The sequence below is a fragment of the Equus asinus genome, unplaced genomic scaffold, assembly GCF_041296235.1.
Source record: "Equus asinus isolate D_3611 breed Donkey unplaced genomic scaffold, EquAss-T2T_v2 contig_1, whole genome shotgun sequence".
Classification (NCBI taxonomy): Eukaryota; Metazoa; Chordata; class Mammalia; order Perissodactyla; family Equidae; genus Equus; species Equus asinus.
In genome coordinates this window covers 1,358,716-1,385,885 of record NW_027224738.1, presented here as the reverse complement: position 1 = coordinate 1,385,885, position 27,170 = coordinate 1,358,716, and the positions used below count along the sequence as shown (strand labels likewise).

General features: G+C 42.8%; 1 protein-coding gene and 1 pseudogene across 1 annotated transcript in view; both read right to left on the bottom strand.

Moving 5' to 3' along the window:
• LOC139042831 (sodium/hydrogen exchanger 9B2-like) overlaps nucleotides 1-1,086 on the bottom strand; it is a 59,704-nt gene extending 58,618 nt beyond the window's left edge. The window contains exon 1 of the mRNA XM_070503374.1: nucleotides 988-1,086. The gene's annotated coding sequence lies outside the window, so the exon portion shown is untranslated. The remainder of the gene's footprint in view (nucleotides 1-987) is intronic.
• Nucleotides 733-26,696, bottom strand: LOC123284038 (dehydrogenase/reductase SDR family member 6-like; annotated as a pseudogene).
• Nucleotides 26,697-27,170: the final 474 nt, after the last annotated feature.

Here is a 27,170-nt window from a genome sequence, read left to right as displayed (position 1 = left end):
CTCCTGCCTGCTCCCTTTTCCTTCTTTCTGCTCACACGTTAGTTTCCAGGGCATGTAACATTTCAAGACATAACATAGGGGGATATTCTTGTGCTCTATTCCTTATAAATGTAGTTTCTGCCTTCACAGTTGTAAGCCATTTAAAAATATACAATAGCCATTAAGGAAGAAACTGGGGGGCTGGCCCGGTGGCGCAGTGGTTAAGTTCGCACATTCCGCTTCTCAGTGGCCCGGGATTCGCTGGTTTGAATCCTGGGTGTGGACATGGTACCGCTTGGCATGCCATGCTGTGGCAGGTGTCCCACATATATAAAGTAGAGGAAGATGGGCACGGATGTTAGCTCAGGGCCAGGCTTCCTCAGCAAAAAACAGAAGGACTGGCAGTAGTTAGCTCAGGGCTAATCTTCCTCAAAAAAAAAAAAAAAAAGGAAGAAACTGGTTACTAAATAGATGCAAAGTGGAAAGAGACAGAATTAGGAATTTCCATATATGATGACAAACAGTAAAAATTCATAGGAAAAGAGTCAGTGGGATTCTTCTAAATAAGTTTCCAGTAAAACTAAGAACACCAGATGCCAATTCTGTGTCTCCTGGACACAATTATATCTGGTTAACTCTCTCCCCATTTCACCTGAAGCTCTCATGATTTTGGAGGTTCGTTTGATTTACACTTAATCAAGGCTTCCCCAACTGTAATTTTTGAAAGTAACTGTTTCTCATAAAATTGAGTGATTTAATTTTTTTCCATCCTCCATTTTATTTGCTACAAGATTTGGTGACATATAAACTTGAATGAGGAAGAGTTAGTGGCTCAGATCAAAGTGGTCTTTCTTTGAGCAAATTAAATCAGAACTTATCCCTACCTCGTAAATGCAGCAACTTAACGATCATATGCTGTAACTCTGTAAAATGACATTACTTGATGAGCAAAAATAGCGGGCCAATGTGATTGAGAATAATGACCTCCCTGGGAAGAATAGCGCTTACTTCATCAGAAGCCAGGTACACGCAGAGCAGGGCTATTTCTTCTGCGGTTGCAAATCTTCCCGTCCTCTGTCTCTTCAGGAAGTCGCTCCGTGCCTGTGACCAGACACCACACCAGACATCAGTGGTGTGAGCTAAAGTATGAACTCACTGGCAGCTCCTTCAGGAGGCAAAGCAAGAGAGATCTACAGAGGCCACTGGCCTGCTGCCTCGATTATTCACGCATGATACATGAGAGTATCATTAATATTATTAACTGTGGGCCACGCAGGACTATGGTGACTCCTACGCTGCTCAAACTATTTGTGTTATACTAAAACCTACAGACACTGTGACAGATCAGGAAGTTAATCTTAAAGTAGAGGGTTTTTAAATTTTTCTGAAAATGTGGTGAAATATACATAATATAAAATTTATCATCTTAACCATTTTTAAGTGTACAGTTCAGTAGCATGAAGTGCATTCACACTGTTGTGCAACCAATCTCCAGAAGTCTCTTCATCTTGCAAAGCTGAAACTCTATGCCTACTAAACACTAACTCCCCAGGCCCCTCCCCCAGGCCCGGCTACTACCCTTCTACTTTCTGTCTCTATGCATTTGTCTACTCTGCGTAAGGAAGAGGGCATTTTTTTTAACTAAAAGATTTAAACACATTTAAAATAGGAGACATACCTCTTCAGGGTTTGGTCTGGCTTGTATTCTTTCTTGCAGAGATGGGGTATCAACGGTTCCTAAATCAAAGGGTGACATTCAGCTTGGTTACTTACTTAGACTGAAAAAGAAATTGGCAACTCAACTTTAAACTTCCTTTCCGTAGGATACAGGTACCAGAGAAATCCTGTCCATAACTTGGAACAGCAATTTCACCTCTTCTGCCTGCCCTTTTATTTCATAGGCTTATAACTTCTTTAACAGCATTTCCATGATTTTTAAAAGCACAGACTACAATTCACTATGACACTAGGCAGGGACTCTGAGTGAAACACCAGCATTTTAGTCGCATTACACTGACATGATACTTTATGGACTGTATGCAGTTTTACAGGTATTATCTCAGTAATCCTCACAACAACCCTGAGGGCTAGGTAATATCACACAATTCTTTACCAGTACAAGGACCCACATTGTCTCAATGATCTCAAAACCATTCTTTGCTGTCACGTTCACTCTGAATCCTCAGGGACAGCTCCATGCTTGTCACAGTCCTTGGTTCTAAATTTTCCTCATTATCTTGCCAGTTTTCATTGGCTTCAAATTCCTATTTTAACATTGTTTCATGTTTTTCATTGAAAAATATAATTTACAATATTTTACTTAAAAAAAGAAAAATAAGAATGACACTAAAATTTTTACAACCCCACTTAGTTCACCTTCCTACAGAGCAAGTTCCCCAGACTTTTTTTGTTAACGTATGTAACCTGTAAATTCTCAGGAAGCCTCTTTCTGACTGACAGTACTCCAGGAGGCCACACGGTCTTCCTACAGTCACGGAAAATGATCTGCAGTCATCCTTCAGGTCCATCTTTAGAGCGGGCTCCTCACAGCACTGCAGATTTGAGGTCTGCTCAGAAATAATTCCTTAATTTTATGACCATTTGCCATTTCTCTGGAGAGGCTGGGAAGCTTCAAAATTTGCACTTTCTGACACTTTTCTGTCTAAGAACCCTTTCTTTAGCTTCTTTCTCCTCTCACATTTTACTCGGAGGGGCGGCACTCTCCCCACTCTGGGAGGAAATTGCCTTCGCTACATTGCCTGGTTCATTAGAAACATTTTATACCTTCCATGTCACTGCAGCCAATAGTGCTGATAAAATTTCTGAAACCACATAACAAAGACCCCCTTGTATCCAGTTTCAGACAACATTTTTTTTTTTTAAAGATTTTATTTTTTTCCTTTTTCTCCCCAAAGCCCCCCGGTACATAGTTGTATATTCTTCGTTGTGGGTCCTTCTAGTTGTGGTATGTGGGACGCTGCCTCAGCGTGGTCTGATGAGCAGTGCCATGTCCGTGCCCAGGATTCGAACCAACGAAACACTGGGCCGCCTGCAGCGGAGCTCGCGAACTTAACCACTCGGCCACGGGGCCAGCCCCTCAGACAACATTTTGCTTACTTCTCTCATCAACAGCCTCCTTAAAGTCCAAAATTTCACCAGCAGTGTGCTCAAGATGCCTTGAGCTTCTCTAACACTCTCCTCAAAATCCTTACAGCTTCTACAGCTTCCTCCCACTGAGGAAAATGAGCGTCACATCTTACATGTGGCCAGTATGAACGGCCATTAAATGAGAGCTGTGGATCAAGCCTATGCCTTCTGCTTCATTCCACTGTCACCTGACTCTGCTGTGTCCATGGTACAGGCTGACACACCATGCTACTGTCTACCCAAGTCGTGCTGACCAGCTGTGACTCTACAGCCATCAGCACCATCCCACACACACTCATTCCCCATCATGTTTCCTTCTGGGACTGGCTCAGTGAGTCACAGCTAGTTCCTTGTCCCAGAGAATTTGATAACATATTTTCCAATCTTCTGAAAAGGCTAGCTGCTAAAACAATCACATTTTCCAAATCATTTTGCCATTTATTCCACCGGGTAAATGGTACCAAGAACAGCTAGGCTCAGGTATCACCAGTTTGTATGTTAAAACCAAGTGAAACTGTCTCTTCTGTATCCTCCTGTTTCTTAGTGTTACCGATGTTTACCTTTTTAGTCCAAGAAAAATTATACACAACACCTCCATAAGGGGAATGCTGTAGCTTGAAAGTGACAAGAAATTTTCACATATTGAGGTATATGGGGTAGCTATTTTGGTTTAAAACTGATTTGGCTTGAACTAAAGACACCTGACTTATAGCCTATCAAACATCTGCCTTAACCATTAAAGAGGGCATTATGCATTATCTCAAAGTAAAAGAAGGCACTCTTTGAAGATAAGGATGCACACTTCCCCTCCTGTGCCCACCAGTATCAGAACTCTTTAAAGATAAGTTCCCCTTCCTGACATCAGGGTCATGTTGACCTGCTTGCTAATTTGCAACTGAGTATCTCTCTGAAACTTTGATGAATATGTATCCTGGGTGTGTTTTATGGATGTTCTGTGTTCTAAAAAGGTATAAAACTGTACTGAAAACCATGCCTCTCTGGAACGCTTTCTTCCTTTGTAGAGACTGCCTGATTCAAGTAAAACGCACCTTATCTTTCTTATCTATAAAATGGTTATTGGTTATTCTGTGTCAACAAAAGGTATATAGTCATCTTCCCTCTTTAATAAATCAGTGGTTTTCAACCTGAGGGGAGACCAGGCTGGATTACATCAGAATCTCCTGTGGGGCTGTCCAGCCTATTCCCCGTCAACTCCCCCCCAGATCCTAGCATACCCTCCAGGTCGTGAAAGGTCCCACAGGGAACTGCAATGCTTCCCCTCCTCAATCCCCACACCAGCTGTGAACTACTGAGAAAAACCTGGATCCTGGATGTTCATTTCATTTCTTTCCAGAGAGGAAGTTAGTAATTCTTCTTAGGTAGCCTATATTCATTTTGGTCAGTGGAACCAGGTGAAAGGGCATATCTAATTAATAGACACACCTACAGATATTAAGAAAATGAGAAGTCATTCCTAAGAAATAGGTTATTGAATGCTTTAGTTTGGACACATTGAATGTCCTTGCTACTAATAAGTTCTGCTTTTCTCCTTTCTTTTATGAGCGGTCAGCACATTTGGGTGAAGAGCCAAACAGTAAATATTCTTGGTGTTAAGAACCATTTGTTTTCAACTCTGCTGTTGTAGGATGAAAGCAGTCATTGCCAATACAAGAAGCAAACTGGGTGTGGATGTGTTCCAATAAAACTATATTTACAAAATAGGCGGTGGGCTGGATTTGGCCTGCAGGCCATAGTTTGCTGACTCACTTTGTATAGCATCAAGGAAGGTATTAATCCCTCCTTTTTATCCCTGGGCCAACCCAGGTGATTTCCACGGCAGAGCCCCTGTGTTCTGGGAGGCTCCTCTTACTTTCTTCCGCTGTCCTGTGAGCATGGGCTACTTTTCATCTTCCCCCCGACACAGTCATCCCTGGTCTGCTTCCAAAACAGTAAGCCCTGGTGACTCATGTCTCTTAACCCAGTGGTTTAGAATTGCCGCCACGTGCATGAGCAGCATGTAAACTGTTTGCCTCAGTGGCTTATTCCTGATGACTTAGGATCTCTCTCCCAACTGACTGTTAGACTGTTACCTTAACAGGATGGGACTCTTTCCCTTTTGAACTTGTCCCAATGACAGGCCACAGTAACAGGTAGTAAACAAGCTTATGGAGATCTCTCTCACAGTGGCAAGTGGGATGTCACAAAGGACAATTTCATAGCCCTGTGGAGCCTAACTCACCTGGACACACACAGTTGCACCTGATCCCCTGCTGGATGAAGTCTGCAGCCACGGACTTTGTGAGGCCAATCACGGCTGCCTTGGTTGTGCTGTAGACACATCTGTTCACAACTCCTGAGGATGAAGAGAAGGTTCGACAAGTGAAGGAATGAAAAACACAGTCTCCTCTAGAAAGGGAACACAAATTAGTGTCCCCAGTAACCAGTGTCATGCTTCCTCTCACCCCACTGTTTTTTAAAAATTGATATCAGGTTTTCTCCCTTAATAGGGTGAGTTTCTGAATTTAGGAAAATAGTATCATTATCGGCACAACTCAACTGAGACTCAGGTGTTGAGATGCTGCACTTAAATGACAAGTGGTTTTAGTTTTTCATCATCAGCTGGGAGAAACCTTAGGCAGATTCCAAAAGAAAATTAGGAGTGACATCGGCATCATGGTGGAGTGAGCTGTTCCCTTTGTCTCTCCCTCTTCGAACTACAACTAAATGGTCATTCATTGATCAGCAGAAGATACCCACACAGCACCTCAGGATGCCTGAGAGACCTGCGCAGCTATACATTTGAAGGGGGATGGACTACCCCTGGAGAGGTGGTGGAGATAGGTGAGTACTCTTCTGGTCCCCCAGCAGACCTGTACACGCATGCAGCTGCTCTCCCAGCTGGAGGCCCATAGTACTGCTGCAGCCCCAAGGGTGGGAGCGTGCCTCGGCGTGACCACAGGAACAGGTGATGGCAGCCCTGAGCCCCCGCACGATCGCTTTCTTGTCTGGTGGGAGAGCCCAGAGCCACTGCAGTCCCAGGGAATGGCTAGGCTCAGACCCAGTGGGGAGGCCCTGCCCACAAAGCACTAATGGCTGGTGTGACCTAGGAGCAGATGGCAGTGGAGCTGTGCACCCAGGCAAACAAATTCCCAGCTGCCTTGAATGCCCATAGTACCACTGCAGCCCCAAGGGGTGGACTGCAACTCAGTGGGACTGTGGGAGCAGGCAGCAGCCCTGAGCTCCTGCATAATCGCTTTCTTGTCTGGTGGGAGAGCCCACAGGGCCTCTGCAGTCCCAACAAGTGGCCCAGGCTCGGACAAGCAGGGCTGACAGGGATCACGGTGGGCTCAGATTACACAGGTGCTGCCCCCTCTCCAGTGGTGGCAGGTGGAATGTATGACCAGATACTATCAGTATGCAAATGCACAAATCCACCCCATTGAATGGTATGAAGTATATTAATACTCCTGACCAGAAGGAAAAAGACAAATACTCAGAAAGCAATCCTGAAGGCACAGAAGTCTACAATCTAAATGACAGAGAATTCAAAATGGCCATCATAAAAAACTCAATAAGTTATGAGAACTCAGAAAGACCGTTCAATGAAATCAGGAACAAAATTAATGAACGGAGAGAATTCTTCACAAAAGAGATTGAAACTATAAAGAAAAAAACGATCAGAAATGTTGGAGATGAAAACACAATAAATGAGATAAAGAAAAATTTGGAGACCTTGAATGACAGAGCTGATATTACGGAGGATAAAATTAGCAATTTAGTGAACAGAAATACAGGTATTCCAGAGGGAGAAGAGAAGGAGAATGGAGCACAAAACTTGTTCAAAGAAATAATAGCTGAAAACTTCCCAACCCTGGGGAAAGAGCTGGAATTAGAAGTAAAAGAAGCTAAGAGAACTCCTAATTGCATCAATGTAAAAAGACTTTCTCCAAGGCATGGATTAGTAAAACTGGCAAAACTTAATGGCACGGAAAAAATACTAAGGACAGTAAAGCAGAAGAAAATCACCTACAAAGGAAACCCCACCAGGCTTTAATTGGATTTCTCAGCAGAAACCTTACAGGCTAGGAGAGACTGGAATGATATATTAAAAATTCTGAAAGACAAAAACTCTAAGCCAAGAATACTCTATCCAGCAAACATATCCTTCAGATATCATGGAGAAATAAAATCTTTCCCAGATAAACAAAAGCTCAGGGAGTTCATTGCCACAAGGCCCCCTACAAGATTTGATCAAGAAGGCCTTCATACCTGAAAAGAAGAAGAAAGGGTTTACACAGCCTTCAGCAAGGAGATAAACAGGCAGACAAAATCAGAAAACTGCAACTCTTTATCAGAACAGATTAGCATAACATTAAAGATGAAGGGAAGGAAAATATCAAGAATAAATATAGTCTCATCATTTTAACCACAAACTCACAATACAAAATGGAACAAGTTGTGACAACAATAATGCAGAAGGCGAAGGGGAAAGGGATGGAAACTGCTTAGTCAAAAGAGATAAGAGTCTATCAGAAATGGACTATCTCATCTATGAGATCTTGTACACAAAGTGCAGGTTAACCACTAAAAAAATCACAACTGAGACACAAATGATAAATAAGCAGAAAACGGAGAAAACCATCATAGAGAGCCAACAAACTGAATCATCCGTCTGAAATACACGGGATAAGAAAAAGGGAAATACAGAACAACTGGGAAACAAGTGATAAAATGGCAGCATTAAGCCCTCATATATCAGTAATCACTCTAAATGCAAATGGATTAAATTCCCCAATCAAAAGACATAGAATAGCTGGATGAATTAGAAAACAAGACCCAACAATATGCTGCCTCCAGGAAACACGTCTCAGTTCTAAAGACAAACAAGCTTAGAGTAAAAGGATGGAAGACAATACTCCAAACCAATGGCAAACAAAAGAAAGCAGGTGTTGCCATATTTACAGCAGACAAAGTAGACTTCAAGATAAAAAAGACAATGAGATGGGGCCAGCCTGGTAATGTAGTGGTTAAGTTCACGTGCTCTGATTTGGAGGCCTAGGGTTCATGGGTTCAGATCTTGGGCGTGGACCTACACATTGCCCATCAAGCCATGATGTGGTGGCATCCCATATACAAAAGAGGAAGACTGGCATGGACATTAGCTCAGGGCCAATCTTCCTCACCCAAAAAAAAAAAAAAAGGCAATGGGAGACAAAGAAGGGCAGTATATAACAACAAAAGGGACACTCCACCAAAAGGATTTAACACATATGTGTATGTAACCCAGGAGCACCAAAGTACATAAAGCACCTATTAACTGACCTAAAAGGAGACATTAACAGCAACACAGTAATAGCAGGTGATGTTAACACCCCACTTTCATCAATGGATAGACCATCCAGAGAGAAGCTCAACAAGGAAATAGTGGAACTAAATGAATTACAGACCAGACAGACTTAATAGATATATATAGAACACTCCACCCAAAAGCCAGCAGAATACACATTCTTCTCAGGTGCACGTGGAACATTCTCAAAGAAGGACCACATGTTGGGAAATAAGGCAAGCCTCAATAAATTTAAGAAGATCGAAATCATATCAAGCATCTTTTCCAACCATAATACTATAAAACTAGAAATCAACTACAAGAAAAAAGCTGGGAAAGAGATAAACATGCAGAGACTAAACAACAACCTACTGAGCAACCAATGGATCACTGAAGAAATTAAAGGAGAAATCAAAAAACAACTGGAGACAAATAAAAATGAAAATACACGATACCAACTCACATGGAATGCAGCAAAAGTGGTCCTGAGAGGGAAATTCATGGCAATATAGGCCCACCTTAACCAATAAGAAAAATCTCAAATAAGCAATCAAATTACGCCTAACAGAATTAGAAAAAGAAGAACAAAAAAGGCCCAAAGTCAGCAAAAGGAGGGAAATAATAAAAATTAGAGCAGAAATAAATGAATTGAAACCAAAAAAACAGTAGACAGGATCAATGAAACTAAGACCTAGTTCTTTGAGAAGAAAAACAAAATTGACAAACCCTTGGCCAGACTCACTAATTTAAAAAAAAAGAGAGAAGGCTCAAATAAAATTAGAAGTGAAAGAGGAGAAATTACAATGGATACCACAGAAATACAAAGAATTATAAGAGAATACTATGAAAAACCATATGCCAACAAATTGGACAATCTGGAAGAAATGGATAAATTCTTAGACTCATACAACCTCCCAAACTGAACCAAGAAGAAACAGAGAATCTGAATATACCAATCACAAGTAAAGAGATTGAAACAGTAATCAAAAGTCTTCCAAAAAATAAAAGTCCAGGACCAGATGGCTTCTCTGGAGAATTCTACCAAACACTCAAAGAAGATTTAATACCTATCCTTCTCAAACTATTCCAAAAAATTGAAGATGATGAAATACTTCCTAACACATTTTATGAGGCCAATATCACCCTGATCCCAAAGCCAGACAAAGACAACACAAAGAAGGAAAATTACAGGCCAATATTGCTGATGAACATAGACGAAGAATCCTCAACAAAACATTGGTAAACCAAATACAGCATCACATTAAAAGGATAATACAACATGATCAAGTGGGATTTATTCCAGGGATGCAGGGATGGTTCAACACCTGCAAATCAATCAATATGATACACATTAACAAAATGAGGAATAAAAACCACATGATCATCTCAAGAGATGCAGAGAAAGCATTTAACTAGAGCCAACATCCATTTATGATAAAAACTCTCAATAAAATGGGTAGTGAAGGAAAGTACCTCAACATAATAAAGGCCATATATGACAAACCCACAGCCAACATCATACTCAATGGGGAAAAACTGAAAGACATTCCTCTGAGAACAGGAACGAGACAATGGTGCCCACTCTCACCACTCTTATTCCACGTAGTCCTGGAGGTTTTGGCCAGAGCAATTAGGCAAGAGAAAGAAAGAAAAGGAATCCAAATTGGCAAGGAAGAAGTCAAACTCTTGCTGTTTTCAGATGATATGATTTTATATATATAAAACCCTAAAGAATCCATAGGAAAACTATTAGAAACAAGCAACAACTACAGCAAAGTTGCAGGGTACAAAGTCAGCTTACAAAAGTCAGTTGCATTTCTATACTCTAATAACAAACTAACAGAAAGAGAACTTAAGAATACAATCCCATATACAATCCCAACAAAAAGAATAAAATATCTAGGAATAAATTTAACCAAGGAGGTGAAAGACTTACACAATGAAAACTTTAAGACGTTAAATGAAAGAAATTGATGATGACATAAAGAAATGGAAAGATATTCCAGGCTCATGGACTGGAAGAATAAACATAGTTAAAACTTGCATACTACGTAAAGCAACCTACAGATTCAATGCAATCCCAATCAGAATCCCAATGATGTGGAAATAGAACAAAGAATCCTAAAATTTACATGGGGCAACAAAAGGCCCCAAATAGCCAAAACAATCTTGAGAAAAAAGAATGAAGCTGGACACATCACAATCCCTGACTTCAAAATATACTACAAAGCTGTAGTAATCAAAACAACATGGTACTGGTACAAGAACAAGCACACAGATCAATGGAACAGCACTGAAAGCCCAGAAATAAACCCACACATCTACGGACAGTTAATCTTCGACAAAGGAGGCAAGAACATACAATGGAGAACGGAAAGTCTCTTCAATAAATGGTGCTGGGAAAACTGGACAGAAATATGCAAAAGAATGAAGTTAGACCATTATCTTTTGCCACACACAAAAATTAACTCAAAACAGATTAAAGACTTGAAGCTAAGATGTGAAACCATAAAACTCCCAGAAGAAAATATAAGCAGTACACTCTTGGATATCAGTCTTAGCAGTATCTTTTCGAATACCATTTTTACTTGGACAAGGGAAACAAAAGAAAAAAATAAACAAATGGGACTTCATTGGACTAAAGAGCTTCTGCAAGGCAAAGGAAACCAGGAACAAAACAAAAAGACAACCCACCAACTGAGAGAAAATATTTGCAAATCATAAATCCAACAAGGTGTTAATTTCCAAAATAGACAAAGAACTCATACATCTCAACAACAAACAAGCTGATCCAAAAATGGGCAGAGGACACGAACAGACATTTTTCCAAAGAAGATATATAGATGGCCAACAGGCACATGAAAAGATGTTCAACATCACTAATTATTAGGGAAATGCAAATCAAAAATACAATGAGATATCACCTTTTACCTGTTAAAATGGCTATAATTACCAAGAGAAAAACCAAAAAATGTTGCAGAGGATGTGGAGAAAAGGGAAGCCTCATCCACTGCTGGTGGGAATGCAAACTGGTGTAGCCACCATGGAAAACAGTATGGAGATTCCTCAGAAAGTTAAAAATAGAAATAACCATACCACCCACCTATTCCACTACTGAGTATTTATCCAAAGATCATGAAAACATGAATGTGTAAAGATATATGCACCCCTATGTTCACTGCAGCATTATTCACAATAGCCAAGATGTGGAAGCAACCCAAGAGTCCACCGACTGATGAATGGATAAAGATGTGGTATATATACAACGGAATACTACTCAGCCATAAAAAAGACAAAATTGTCCCATTCACCACAACATGGATGGACCTGGAGGGTAATATGCTAAGCAAAATAGGCCAGATAGAGAAAGACAAACACCATATGATTTCACTCATATGTGGAAGAAAAACTAACACATGGACAAAGAAAACAGTTTAGTGGTTACCAGGGGGAAGGGGGTTAGGGTGTGGGCACAAGGGGTGAAGAGGCACCATTTATAAGGTGCACAGAGTTCATTGATCTCCCCACCTTCCAAGGATACTGGGCCTGGGCCCTACACAAAGGAATGTGTCTGGGCTCAGGGCCACTTCGGCCCTGACTCTAAGGCACAAGTTACAAAGAATGAGTCCTGTGTCATGTTCCTTGTCTGGGCTGGCCACCCTGACGGGCACCTGACAGGACTTTAGAAACATCCTATCCATGGGAACGAAAAAGATAGAAGCACCCCATCTGTGGGAACAAGAAGAAATAACTCAAAATATCCAAATGTCTAAAACCCTGAGTCAGAACCCAGAGAAACCTTAGGGTAAAAGGGAGTCACAGGCATAGAACAATTGGGAGTCTCACTGAGGAAAGGACACCTTGCCTCAGACCCGGACAATCGGCACTCCCACCCGCCGTACAAACTATTGGGACTTCCCCAGCTGATTGTGGTGTGGATGTTGTAAGTACCGATTTGTTGTTCTCCCTTATGCCCACTCCTTGTTCTGTTTCCCTTTATCCAAAACCTTTGATTGCTGAAACAACCAAATAGCCTTGGCGGTGCCTGTCATTCCTTGCCCTTTGCGGCTGCGGGCAACATATGGTGACTGAAAAATAATAATGCACAACTGAAACTTCACAGTGTTATAAACTATTATGACCTCAATAAAATAAAAAAGATAAAAAAAGAAAACTGGCGCAGTGGTTAAGTTTGCACGTTCTGCTTTGGCAGCCTGGGGTTCGCCGGTTTGGATCCCGGGTGCGGACACAGCACCGCTTATCAAGCCATGCTGTGGCAGGTGTCCCACATATAAAATAGAGGAAGATGGACATGGATGTTAGCTCAGGGCCAGCTTTCCTCAGCAAAAAGAGGAGGATTGGCGGCAGATGTTAGCTGAGGGCTAATCTTCCTCAAAAAAAAAGAAAAGAAAAGAAAAGAAAATTAGGGTAAAGCAAAGCAAAACAAAAGACCAAGAAGCTTAGGCATTTCTTTGCATTTCTCTCTCATGCAGGCTTAATGTGTGTATCCTCGCAAAGAGAAGGAATGTTCTCTCAGCAGTGGCTATTTCTTTTTTTGTTTTTTTTTTGTAACAGAGCTTTGTATGAAGTGCTGTGACAATACGGGAAGTAACTCTGCCTGTGGGCTTGGGGGGGTGCTTCACAAAGACAGTTGATCTGGGCCCTAAACGAGAAGTCAAGTTGAAGGGCCAGGATTGCAGTGCAAGATGGAGATAAGGGCACAGTCTGGCACACATGGATTTTCAAGTTTAAAATGAAATAGCTGGGGCCAGCCTGGTGGCTCAGTGGTTAAGTGCGCGTGTTCCGCTTTAGTGGAACTATCACATGGTGGAAGACGTGTGTTTGCCTGAGCCTCTCCCCTCTCCCCGTTTTGGACTGTGAACTCTCTGGGGGCAGGGGCACACAGTAGGTGTTCAATACATTTTTGATTAATCAAATGAATAAATGTTTCCTTCTCCCACTTTGATCTCCACTGCCATATCCATTAGAAGAACTAAACGGGAGAGCACAAAAAACAAACTTTCATTTAATGTCACTGGATCACATGTAAGGTGAAAGGACTGGTAGACAAGGAACTTAATACTAATTTTAAAAGAGCAGTTTTGAAGTTATGGGTAAGTTTTATCATATCTGCTATGCTTGTTTCCAAAACCCTTAGCTTGTGAAGATTATGAGTATGTTCATCACAACCCCCAGAGGAAAACAGACTTACCTTTGATGCTGGAAGCCACAGAGGACATGTTGATAATATTGCCAGATTTGTGAGCATCTGCCAAAATAAAACAAATAATAAAAAAAAAAATGCCACTCTGCAGGCTAAAAATACTACCTCTTTAAAAGATCTGCATTTACTCTGGGTTTGCAGAACCATCTTATTAGCTGTTAACATGAAGTACTATTAAGCAGTCTTAACAACCTCCTCATCACTGCTGGGAACTGATGGCAGAGTACACTCTCACTGGCAAGAACATCTCCCAGGGGGACTACCACCTTCCCTGTCACAAGAGTATCAGCAAGACCGAGGATGAACTCTAAGCCAGTGCAAATGAATGTTCATATTTACTGTGTTCCTGATGTTAGAAAACTCTTACTCCAGTGAACACATTATTTGATGAATACCTACAGTGGCTGGGTATTGTGTAGGTCCAGGAGATTCAAAGATAAGTGACACAGTCCCTGCCTATGGAGAGCTGCCAGTCTGACTGGGTGGCTGACATAATCAGCATCCAGAGACAGCATGGGCCTTCACAGAGAACAGGTGGTGGGTGGTAGGAAGGGGCCAATCCACTGTTGGACACTCAGAGGAGGGCTCCTAGGAGGAAATATGTGGGTCGATTTTTGAAAACTAGAGTATTAGTGTAACCGTGGGCCCTCCAGGACCAGTTCAACTGACCCCGTCTTACCAACAGAGTAATAAGAGTGGGTTTTCAGGAACTGAGAGTCCCCCCTTGTCCAGTTCAGGCCAGGTAAGACCACCATTCCATCAAGTGGGCCTGCGCAAATGCCTGTTAAGTAATCTTTTTGACATCAAAGGGCTGAAAACTCCACCCTCAGATCATGCCAACATCACCATTCTGTGAATATGCGTCCTATGAAGAGCCATGGAGCTGACTGCACTTGCACAGATCATCACTCACCTCATTTCTCACCTCCAAGTATCCGTCTCCACCCTTCAGACCACCCTGCCCTTCATCCCATAAATTTTGCCCCAAGTCCTTGATCAGGGAGACAGATCTGAGAGAATACGCCTCCTGTCTCTTTGCAGATCAAGCTAGCAATAAAGCTTTTTTCTTTCCCCAAATCTGATGCTGTAATTAATTGTTTTTTTTCTACGTGCATTGGGTAGGAGAACCCCATTTTTGTGGAGTAACAGTCAGAAAAACAAAAGAGAAGTGTGTTTTAAGGAATGAGAACCATAGGTATAAAGGTTCTATTATGGAACTGGGGGGAAGGGATGGGTCTGGCTGGAAGGCAGGCCCTGGGAGGAAAGAGGCCTTAGAGGCCAACAGGGACTAAATTTAGGAATTTGGGATTTCCCCTGAAGATAAGGCAGGCCTTAGTGCAGAGGAGGAGCGGTATGTCTAGATCCGGGGATTACAGGTTCCTCTGGCAGCCTATGCTGGAGACGACTGGAAGCTGCAGTAGTGGTTCGGGAAAGGAGTGGTAAAAGCAGACACAGCAGGCAGAGCTCAGTCCATGGCCACATGCACTGATGGCAGCCTCCTGTCAAGGGCAGTGTTTCCTAAAAATACGTCCTGCAGGATTTCCCCACTCAATTGTGAACTTTGAGAGAGGAGGGTCTGGGGCTGTGTTGTCCTCCTAGACAAGGGGCACAGTAGGCGGTCAATACGTTTTGATGAATTAAGATCTCCTGAGGTGCTAGTTTAAAGTGCAGATTACTGGGCCCTGCCCCAGACCTAAAAGAATATATAATGAAACAGGCTGCTATGACTTAAAAAATGTTTTGTTTTCAATGAACTTACACTTTATTAATTATAACATATACGTATGTTTTCAAGATAATATTATGTACATGCAAGGGCATGGGTACTCATAAACGTTTTGGAGGAAGAAGCAAGAGGTTGAGAGAATGGGCCTAATGGGCACTAACTTTTCATGGAAGTCAGAGGCTGGGAGGATGACTATAGAGAACAAGGGGAGATGGTGGCCACGAGAAAGTGGGGAAGAGTTCAAATAACTGCCAGGAGGAAAAGGGAGAATATCAACTAGAGAACAGAGGAAGGAAAACCAGGATATACTCTATCATGAAAATCAAGTGAAGTTTCTAAAAGAGCAGAGTCTTGAGAGGCAGTGTAAAGGGTCTAGAGAAAAAAGTCACTTCCGTTGGGGTGAGTTTCTCCAGTAGCTTTCAGACAGAGGCAGGAATGGAGACGGTGAATGATCGAATGGATCAGGGATGAGGCTGCCAAGATTATACATCTCTTTATGGTCATCTTCCTACTTTCCGTTTTGATACTTAGCTACCAATCATACTAAAAGCAGAGAGTCTGAAACCAGCCTATGGCATGGTGCTGGAGACAGCGAAGGACACCGGGAGAGGCTGAGGTGACCCACCAAGTCAAGGAAGATGGAGGGGAGAATATATTTAACTCAACTTGTGTGTCTATAAAATAAAGAGAATCATAATGAAATGGGGTCCTCATAAAAAACACTAGGAAAATTAGTAGAGTAGAATGGTGTTGAAAACTAAGCCTTAAAATTATTCTTTCTTATCCATTTTAGCAAATAACCCATTTTACTTTATTGTTCCAGTTTTATTGAAATATAATTAACATACATAATCCATTTTTAATACATACAGCCCAACTTAATATATAAAAATGGGCTATTAAGTGAGTTCAGTCTCCAATCTTCTGAAATGCAATAATCTCTCAGGCAAACTAGAATTTCACGCCTAGAGATGCTACTGCTGCCCCAACACTGGTACCATACATTCGGCTGGGCCTGTCTGCTGATTCTCCAGCCCAAAGTCCTTGCCTCCCTCCATGCTGCCTTCCTACCCCCAGCTCAGAACCTGCTGTAGCGTGTGATGCTCCCTCTGCCTGCCAAGCAGCAGCCCTCTGTGGCCCATAAAGTGGAGTGTCTGTACATAGTAAGGCCACATAGGACTGATCTTCCAGAAGCTCAGGCAGGGCTACAAAGGTCTCTAAAGATCTCCTCTAGCTGTATCTAGTCAGTCCCACTCTGACTCAGCTCTTCTGTCCCCATCAACCAGAACTCAGCTCCTAAACTTGGCAGACCTTGGCTCCTTGGGTCTTCAGTGATTCCATGCCTGACCCCAACCTGGACTGATAACCTAGATTCACTTACTCATTCAACCAACATTTGCTAAGCACTTCCGTGTGCTAGGGACTCTTCTACAATACAGCAAAGGAGGAAAAATCCCCAAACATCCAAGCCCTCCCCAGATCCTTGTCGTAATGGATCTTCTTTTCTAGTGGACCTTGGATTCTGCACTGACCTCTTACAGAATCTTCAATTTGTCCTCTGCCTTTTGACCGATCTTTCAGTCTTGGAATGTCTATCCATGAACAGAAATTTCCTACAAGTGTTCCTATATTTTGACCACCTGACCTTGCAGATCTGCTTGGACTCCAAATCCTGGCTTCCTCTGGAAAGTTCTAACTGGGTATATGTGTGTCATGGTTAACGAACACAAGAGGATCCTAGACAATTACTGCTGGAAGGGATTGTGTAATCTATCACCCTCATTTTAAACAGAAGAAACATGGGGCTGGCCCTGCGGTTGAGTGGTTAAGTTTGCGTACTCCGCTTCGGTGGCCCAGGCTTTTGCTGGTTTGAATCCTGGGTGTGGACATGGCACTGCTCATCAAGTCACACTGAGGTGGCATCCCACATGCCACAACTAGAAGGACCCACAACTAAAAGTACACAACTATGTACCAGGGGGCTTTGAGGAGAAAAAGTAAAAATAAAATCTTAGAAAAAAAAAAGTAAATAAATAAATAGAAGAAACAGATGCTGAGAGAGCCTAAGTACCATCTCCTAGGGCACCTGGCGAATTAGGGGCAGAGCTCAGGCTGTGCCGAAGGTTTTTTGACACCAGAGTCTGACCTTGGGGTCATGTTGGTTAGGGTCACCTTAACAAGTGGCACTGACTCCTTTTGATTCCCCATCCCACTGGTTAATATTTTGGGGGATTTTTTTCTTTTCGTTTTTTACAAACGAGTGTCATTGTTTCATATGGATTATTGTTAAGGTGCTTTAAATCACAGGCAAACTCACTAATTTGCAAGTTATTGTTCGATATTTTAAAAGTTAACACTTACAAGTGTAAATTTCAGCTCCACTGTGCCTCACACCTACGTTCCTCACTGATACTCGTGAAGCACTGCAGACACGAACAAGCTCATTTTACAAATGAGTCTCACACGTCTCACCAGCTGTGACGGACGCTCTCCCCTTTTACCACAGCCTCTGCTTCTCCCCAAATCCTGTGTTAAGGACCAGCCTTCAAAAAATGCATCCAAGTTCCAAATAACAGATTTTCATCACCTCCAGATAGGTAAAAAAGGCAATTTATATTTTTAAAAAATTTGCTAGTTCAACAATCTGTGGGCCCACCCAAAGATCCCTTCTAGGCACTAAACAAATAGATTAAAAACAAATTCCTTTGTTACTAAGTCAATTTCTCTAACTTTCCTTTTAGCATTCATCTGCATCCTTCTTGACGTTAGGTTGAATGTTCAGAGCAAAGTATCAGTCCTGCTGCGCCATTAAAAAGCTCTTCTCCTGTCCCGCACAGGGCAGCATTCAGTACTCCAGTCATCTCATCCAGCAGGGATGGATGGAAAGAATGGCTCTTCTGCATTTCACTAGGATTTAATTTACAACCTTGAACTGAGCTGGTTCTGTACACAGTCAACCCGTCCATTGTCTGAGCCCGTGCTGTCTGCTACTGCTGGCTTACAAGCTCATTTGAAGTCAACATTTTTCATATTTACACCTGTCTCCCCTAGAGCACCTGGTGTGGTGCTTTGTATCAAAAGGTACTTAAAGCTTATTTGTATAACAAAATGAAAAACATTGATGAGCTGTGTGAAGGCTGGAGAATTCAAGGGTGGCAGACTCAGGAGGAATACTCTCTCTTCAGCACATGCTGTCTCTCACCTCTCTGGAACTTCAGTGGCTCAGCTAAAGACAGGAGAGTAAGGAGGGTACTCAAGGTACAGAAAAGCAGTGGGGTACATCCATCCTGAGAGCGTGTGCCTAATCTTAGCTCTAACCACTTGCTAGTTATGTGATTTGGGCAAGTTACTTAACCTCCTAGTTTCTTTCTCTGTACAGTGAATGGGACAAAGTAGTACCTACCTCATCGGATTGTTCTGGTCCCACAGGCCTCCTGCTGTCCCTCTCCCTGGAAGCTTCTCCCCAAACACCTGAATGGTTAGCTCCGTTGCTCCATTCAGCCTCTATGAAAATCTCACCTTATCAGTGAGGCCCTCTGGGACCTCTCTAATAACTGAGCTTTTTTTCTCTTCATAGTACTTATAACTACCTCACATGTTATATGTTTATTTGATTACATATTATCCTGTCTCACCTCTCCAAAATGGAAGTTCCCTGACAGAAGGGACTTTGTTTAGTTCTCTGATTTGTCTTCTGCACCTAGAATGGAGCCTGGCATGTAGAAAGTGCTTAATAAATATTCTTTGAATGGATGAACTGGAAGGTCAGACGAATTAATTTATACTAAATGCCTTGGTATTTATGTTCACTACATGTTAGTCATTACGTTAACTACCATTACTCTTCAGCACATGTGAGGATTCTTTCTGGATGCCCAGGATGGAGACCTGGAGACTAACGTGGTGGTCATCCTGGTGGTGGTCACCTTACTTTAGGAAGAAAGGCCTTGATCATCAGGTACATGCTGCGGACGTTAAGATTCATTGAGAAGTCCCAGTCTTTCTCCTCACAGTCCAGGATGGTTCCATGATGAACAAAACTGGAAGAGTAATTAAACAATGGGGAAAAGTTATCATTAAAAACGATTTCTATTCCACTTCCTTTTCATTTTTATTTTCATTTATTGACTTAGACCATTGTCCCTTCCCTAACCAAGACTTTTAACAATTCAAACATAGTATCACTTGGTACATTAGGTAAGTAAGTGTCTCAACAACTTAAGGTAAAAAATTTGTTATTTGAAAACAAGATCCTTCTTTTAAAAGAAGGCGGCAAGTGTCTGGAGCCCCCAAACATAAGAAGCTCTATACCAAATGCACAGGAAATATCAACGCCATTACAAACAACTGAGGACACTTGCCCCAGTGGACTCTGATTTCAAGAGCAGCAGTGCCCTCAGGTGGCAAGAACTTATCATTCTCAAGGGAAATCAAAGTTGCAGGGAAAACAAGTATCTCACCATCTCAGGGCAGCAAAGTAATATCGCTACTGTACAGTTCTGACATACTGAGTAAACAAAGCAGAACAAAATAAAACCCTCAAAATAGCCTTTGCTATTTTCCAAGTCACATTTCCTCAAGGAAGCTTTATAACAATGGGGTCCTAATTGATTTCACTGTCCCCTGGACCAAAATTATGTAATTACTTATAAAATATTGTCAGTTGTGATTCCCATGTACCACTGTACTTCCAGTTCAATCAAATGACAGCAAGAACCACATGCTATATTTCTATATCCCTTACTTTGCTGAAAATTTAATAGATGCTCAAAAAATAATTTTGCTAGTTGATTTTTTCATGGTTCTGAATATATTCTTCTATGAAAGATGAGCAGATTATTTATAAAATAGATAATCATAAATTGTTGCTTTAATTTCCATACATTGTAACACATGATAAACTATGAATAGACAGACTTTTTTCATACTGAAACATGATTAGGAAGAATCATAAAAATACATAAGAAGGCTCTAGGATTTTTCTATCAATGCCACAGTATAAACGTTAACACCACACAAGAAAAGTGGAACATCAGACTCTATCTACTTAGTCCTGCGTAAGCCTCAACTGTCCTCATCTCTACTGTCATGCCTGAAAAGGGAGAGTGAGCACAAGCACTAGCTGCTCCACATGGGGCTGCTCCAGCTCCAGTCTCTCATCCTTCAAGCATGGTTCAGCAAGTTTGGTACTACTCTATCAAGTTCAATTAAGCCATTCTCTTTGTGCTGTATATAAAGCAACAGAGTGAAACTTCTTTTGCTGGGATTAATTGTCCTAATAAGAAATGCTGCGCTTGGGAGGTAGAAAGAACTTGCCAGAATGTTGTGCCAACAAATGGGGAACATTCGCATTTCAATAAACTGAGTACTCAGTTTTTGGCAGATATACTTTGCCTTAAAGACACTCCTGGAAAACAGTTTTTGATTTTATTTTATAAGTCTTAGTGGAACATCAGTGACAAGTCCACTGGTGTGAGCCTGTCCCCAGCCTTAGGTAGATCAACAGCGTTGGATTGGTAGCAGTTGTCTTGAGTATCCTTAAGTGCCTTTAGGCCCCAAGCACATGTCAACTTCTATGGCTGTTTTACTTGCTGAATCTTACTTGTAACAAAAATTCTGTCCAAAATCCAGCTTTATTTCCTAAGGAATATATTAGGGTTCACAAAGAATAATTTGGCCATATTATCAAATTTCTTTTAATAAAAGACATAGAAAACTTTCTGTGAGGAGAATGAAATTAAAAAGTTATGAATTACCCAGCAACATTAAAGAGAATGTCAACTCTCTCAATTTCATTGGCAAACTCATCAATTTGGTTTTTTTTTTGTGACATCCAGGACTCGAGTCTGAATACCTGAAACATAAAACAAGGGAAATTATTTACTTATACCCATAAAAAATGTTTAGTCTTGTAGATGTAGCTGCTTTGAAGTACAAAGATTACAGTATCTGTCCATTTTGCCTTCATAGGATTGTTGACCATTGGTAGGGTCTTAAGAATCTTAAGAATCTCATTAATAAAAATCTTAAAATCCTCCCCATCCTGAACTCCCAATAACACACCTCTCTTTCCCTCCCTTTCTCTTCACTCTCTAAATTGAATACTAAAGGCCTTTTCTGAGAAAAGACTTTACAGTGAAGTATGATCTATATTAGATGCTTCTCAGTGAGCCAGCAGTAATAACAGAGCGCAGGCTTGCTCTTTCCCCAGAGGTGAGTCACTGCCCCAGGAACACTGAATCCTATCTGAGTGAGGGGTAGGGAAGGGCAGGGCAGTGAGACAGGAGACTGCTTCCATTTGTGCACTTTACCTTCATGTCAATTCCATTATTTATTGGAAACAACTTTGTCAGTCAAGGGTATAATCACTTATTTCTGCACTAAATTGCAAGGAGAAGAAATGAGGGGCCAGGAGAAGGGATGAAACACTTGAAAGCTAGACATGAGAGATCCAGCATTGGATCTCAGAGACACACTGTAATAGTTACTAAAAAACCCCAAACATTCTCTAATAAAAGAAAGTCACTATTTTAATGTTTTTTAAAAAAATATGGTTTATTATTCTTTTATAGATATAGAAAGAAAAGATTATAAACATAGAAAAGGAGAGAAAGGGGAGAAAGTTTTGGGAGGACTTTCTTCCCTTAGTACTTTTTCAGTACAACAGCGTTTTTCTGACTTGGAGTTAAAATTCCCTATTATTAAAATTAAATAATTTTCCAATAATAAATAAACAATCCAATAATTAAAATAGCATAGTCTAATTCCGTTCATGAATTCAATGTGCTAATTTGCATTTGATTATATAACCTGTTCTATTTTGCTGGAAGAATTAACTTTCAAATGAGCTGTCTGTTCTGATTTCTTTCAGAGGAACTCTAGTTGAAGTCCTTTGATGCTGGAGTTGAGTTCAGTGTGGTGCAGTAAGGGGTGATACACAGCGAAATAATTTGCATAATCTCTTAGGGTTTCTGATCATATGTGACTTTAGGGCTGAGCTGTCTCCAATATGGTAGCCACCAGGCACATGTGGCTACTAAGCACTTGAAATGCAGCTAGTCAGAACTGAAATGCGCTGTAAGTGTACAACACACGTGAATTTAAAAGATTTAGTATGAAAAAAGAATGTAAAATATTCCATAAATTTTTTTTATATTGAGTATGTTAAAATGGTATTTTAGATATATTTAGTTAAATAAAATACATTACTAAAATTAATTTTCATCTGTTTCTTTTTACTTTTTAAATGTAGCCACAGGAAATTTAAATCACACACGTGGTTCACATCATTTTCCTACTGGACAGCACTGTGCTGAGTAGGGCACAGAAGTGAAAGTTGTCATTAAAAGTTAACGCAACAACTGTTAAATTTCACATACAACTTTGTAATTAGGTACTGAATCCTTCAACATGCTGGATAAAAAAAATTTTAAGTATACAACTTTTATATATTTAAGTATACAGATTTTTGTCTGTAGGTTCACAGAATATAGATTTGATATCAAAGAATCAGGCTCTAAGAAGAAGGCCGGTGGAGCTGACCAGCCAAGTAATTTTCTTTCAGCAGACGAGTACTGTTTTTTATAATACCTTATGGACTCTGAATCCCAAGTTCAAGCTGCTGAGTTGCTTACCCGGGTACTTTTCCAGTTCTTGAAGTTTGGACTCATTGATATCTGTGGCTATGACTTGGGCACCTTCTCTTGCAAAAGCCTGGAAGACAACACACAAATGAATCCTTTGTTTACTTGGTTAAGCTGCTCTCATGAATAGAAAATCCTTTAGCCTTTTCTCCCTTTATCTTATTTTCATTGTTTTCCTTATACATGGGTGGAATTTCAAACTATCTAGTCTCACTTAGCCCTTCCCATTGTTATTTTTATCATTAATTAGTACAACATGACATACATTGTGCTTGTCATCTGACTTTGTCCCTTTTAGTAACATCAAATACAATAGTGTTTTTAAAAAACTAGGATTCTGTTATTAACACCTCTCAAAATACTACTATTCTGTGATTTGACAGCCTTTATTCCATTTCTGAGCAGGTGACTAAACCCAAAATAATGAGAAAAATGGGTTATTTCAACACTTTTCCTCCTAAGAGTATACTAGTGTATTTACAAATATCAAACTAATCCTACCGTTACAGTTAAGCTGCATTATTAGCTCAAGTGAGGACTATAATGTGCAAGAAGCTGCTATAAATTACAAGGTAAAGGTAACCTGATAGTCTTAGAACTCTGGAGTCCTATGTCTGAACTGAGGTGATTTCAGAGGGCTATGTACTCCTTTAGGCCCGCTGTAACAAATTTATTACAGTGCAGAGAAACTGAGGCAAAGAAATAAGTTCTCAGCGTCAAAAGTTATGAGACGTCACATAATAAATATGTGAGGTAAGCCTTGCTTCATCTGCCTGGGATCAAGAGTAGCAACTTTTATTTTTGTAACTTAAGACAACAGAAGCACAAAAGCCAATAAAAAAAAGAAGTAGAGCAGAATTAAACAGCCATGGGATCTGTCCACGTGATTCAACACCTCCAAAGGCAGGAAGCAAACAGAGATAGTAACTTACTATGGCAGTGGCCCGGCCGATCCCCTGAGCAGCAGCTGTCAGGACGATGACCTTCCCATCAAGTCGACCCATAACGGAACCTGCGGTTTAATCTACAGACACGTGTATTTAATGGCATGCACTGTAGACATGGTCCTATGCAGTAACATCTAGAATGAATGGTTCAATGTACTCCTTTAAGAACCTGAAGATGGCACCTCAGCACAAATATTCCCACCATGAGAATTCTCCAAGAGCGCCCACTCTAGATACCTAGCTTTGTACATCAAAACCATTTGGCACAGCCCACTCAACTGATACTCAGTAAGAGACAGACATTGGACTTGACCCACCTTTCGGTTTTTTGAGAACCCAATGCTGATCCAGAAGGGGTGGAGTCCTCCCGTCCCCATCCTCCCCGCTGTGCCCGCACGCACTGCTATGCCACTGGGCATGTCCTTCCTGCTTTCTGTCCTGTAAACTTCCGTTGGGTTTGCACCATCAATCATTTCTAGTTTGTTTATTTATATTCTTATTTTTGCAGGGGAAGATTCGCCCTAAGCTAACATTGAACCAGGAGGCTGAAGTGGAGTGCACCAAACTTTAACCACTAAGCCATCAGGGCTGGCTCTCATCTGTGGTTTTTCCTTGTCCCTTGGAAAGATTTCACCATCGGCCTCAGAAAGTCACTGAACAAAAGAACCGGAAAATCAAATCATGTCCAATACCCCCATTTTACAGATGAGGAAACTGATGTGGCCTGGTCCAGGTGAGAGAGACAGACGAAACGCAGGCCTCCCCATAACGCTGCCGATTCTCTTCTCAAGCTTAAGCCGGCGGGAGTTAACGCTTTAACAGCCACAGTCAGTCACTTCTGACAGGCAGGACTGAGACACTGTGACCGGGGGAAAGGTGGCGTGCATCAGGTCTGATCAGTGCCGACTGCAGGGCGCGCGGAACGGCTAGTGCTGAGGTCGGGGTGGCGAGGAGTCAAACGATGATCAAATGAGGTGGTCTTCAAGGAGCCAGGCTCTCTCCCCCATCCTGCTGTTCTCAACGTGTGCCTCTGACCTCGCGCCAAGTCACAACATGGCTGCTATGTCCCAAGGCACCATATCCGCATCCGCGTCAAAAAACACCAAGGGAAGGAGCAAAAGCCAAAGGTCTTTCTACCCAAGAAGGAAGGCCTGCTCAGAACCCCGGCCCACGTTTCACCCGCCAGCCCTAGCAGCCGCGGGGGCCGGCGTGTGGGGGCGCCGTCTTCCCCCCTCAGGATGGGAAAGGCAGGGAAGCGAGCTGGGAGGGCGTTGAGCGAACGCACTCAAGCAGCACGCGCGCACACACACCGCGCCCGAGAAGGCGCAGGCGGCTTCTCCGGCCTGGGCCCCGAAGCCCTTTCCTCCCGAGCCCCACTCCGTCCTCCTCAGCCACGCGCGGCTCCGCCCGCCGGGGGCGCTCACGCGGGCAGGCGTCAGGCAAGCGGGGGCGGGAGGGCCGGGGGCGGGGGGGGGCGTCAGGAAGGCGTCGGCGGACGCGCCGGGGGGGGGGGTGTCAGGCAGGCGGGGGCGGGCGCGCCAGTGGGGCGGGGCGGGGGGCGTCAGGCAGGCGGGGGCGGGCGCGCCGGGGGAGGCGGGGCGCGGGGCGAAGGCCCGAGGTGCGGCCAGGTCCCGCGCGCTCCTTCCCGCGTCCCAGCCGGCGTCGCACCCGGGCCTCCCACCAGCCGGCCCAGCTGGCCTCGTGTCGCCTGGACGCCTGCCGTCCAGCCCTCGGCCGCCCGGGGCCCGCGGCGTCCACGCGCGGACAGGCGGCGGGCGTTCCAGGGGGTGCCCCGCCGTCCCCGCCCCTGCCCGGGCGCTCGCTCCCTCTGCTCCCAGCGCTGCCCCGAGCTGCCGGCGCCCGACTCCGGGACCAGCTCGCCGCTGCCAGAGGCGCTCCGACCGCGGCCGCCCTCGCCAGCCACCAAGAAGCCCAGCCACTCTGAGGCAACGAAATTTTCACTGGTTTTCCCCCTTCTTACACGAGAGGTTCATACTCACTTTAAACTTGGGGAGAGTTGAGATATTTTCAGTATGTACTTTAGGAATGAGAGACTCCAGGAACCTTTACCCACCCCCAGTCCTGAGCGTGCGGATCAAACGCTGTGACTTGAGACCGTGCGCCCCGCGGCTCTGGGCGCCGGGCTCCGGGCGGCCTCCCCGCCTTTCTGGGCCCGGAGTTTGGAGCCGAAGGTTTACTGTTAGGTCAACTGCACTGCCACGCTAAAACAGAGTTTTTGGGAAAATGAGTTGCAAACATAGACTGAAATGGTAAAATCCAATATGAAAAGCAAACTTGATGGCTTTCTTACTGTAAACACTGGAATCAAAGTGTTAATTTTTCATTATCAGAGACAGAGCATTTTCAGGAATTCTGTCTTCGTGAGCCCGGAAGAAAAATGTTCACTTAAAACACTGAAAAATCCTCTCTTCTTTGGTTATTTTGAAAAACTTAAGATACCAGACTTCCAAATGCATCCTTATCCTGATCTAACTGCTAAGATTTCCTGAAATAAGTAACGTGCAGAGCAAAGCAACATCTAAAAATTAAACATCTCCTTTTCCCAGTCCATTTAAAGTTTCATTGAAAAAATACCAGGAAATCTTACTTTAGAGTAGCAGCAGGTGGATGGCGTCCTCCAGGTCACTGCGCGAGCGGCAAACGGAGACCGACCTTCGTGCAGACAAGTCAGGCGCTTAATGATGAATGCTGGGATGTGTAGTTCAGGTTTCTTCCGAGTTTGCTGGTTCTGTTTCCTTGAGTTTTTAAGGATTCGCACATCGGTATACTCAATGTGTGTACGTGCTGCCGTCTAGTGGAGCTCAGGTCGAACTGCTAACTCCGAGTAAACGGTGAAAAGCGGAAAAAGCCCCCGCAGCATGCTCAGGACTGGAAACCACTCCCTTGGCTTTGACCCCTCTCAGTCCCTGTCGTTTGTGTCTACTACGTGCTGTTCTGCGGTATTCAAGATGGAATGAGGCAGAAGTCGCACGTGGAAGACGGCAGAGCCGCGAAACAGAAGGAGCCCAGGTCACTGAAGATACTAGAGCCTTCTCTCCTGGCCCTTGACATGATTGCTGAGAGGGCAGCACACGTTCTCTCGCGTTGAAGGTATGGTTGTGGTTCTCTTGTGACGCGCCGTCTCTTCTAACACTAATACACGCTTAGTGGCGGAATG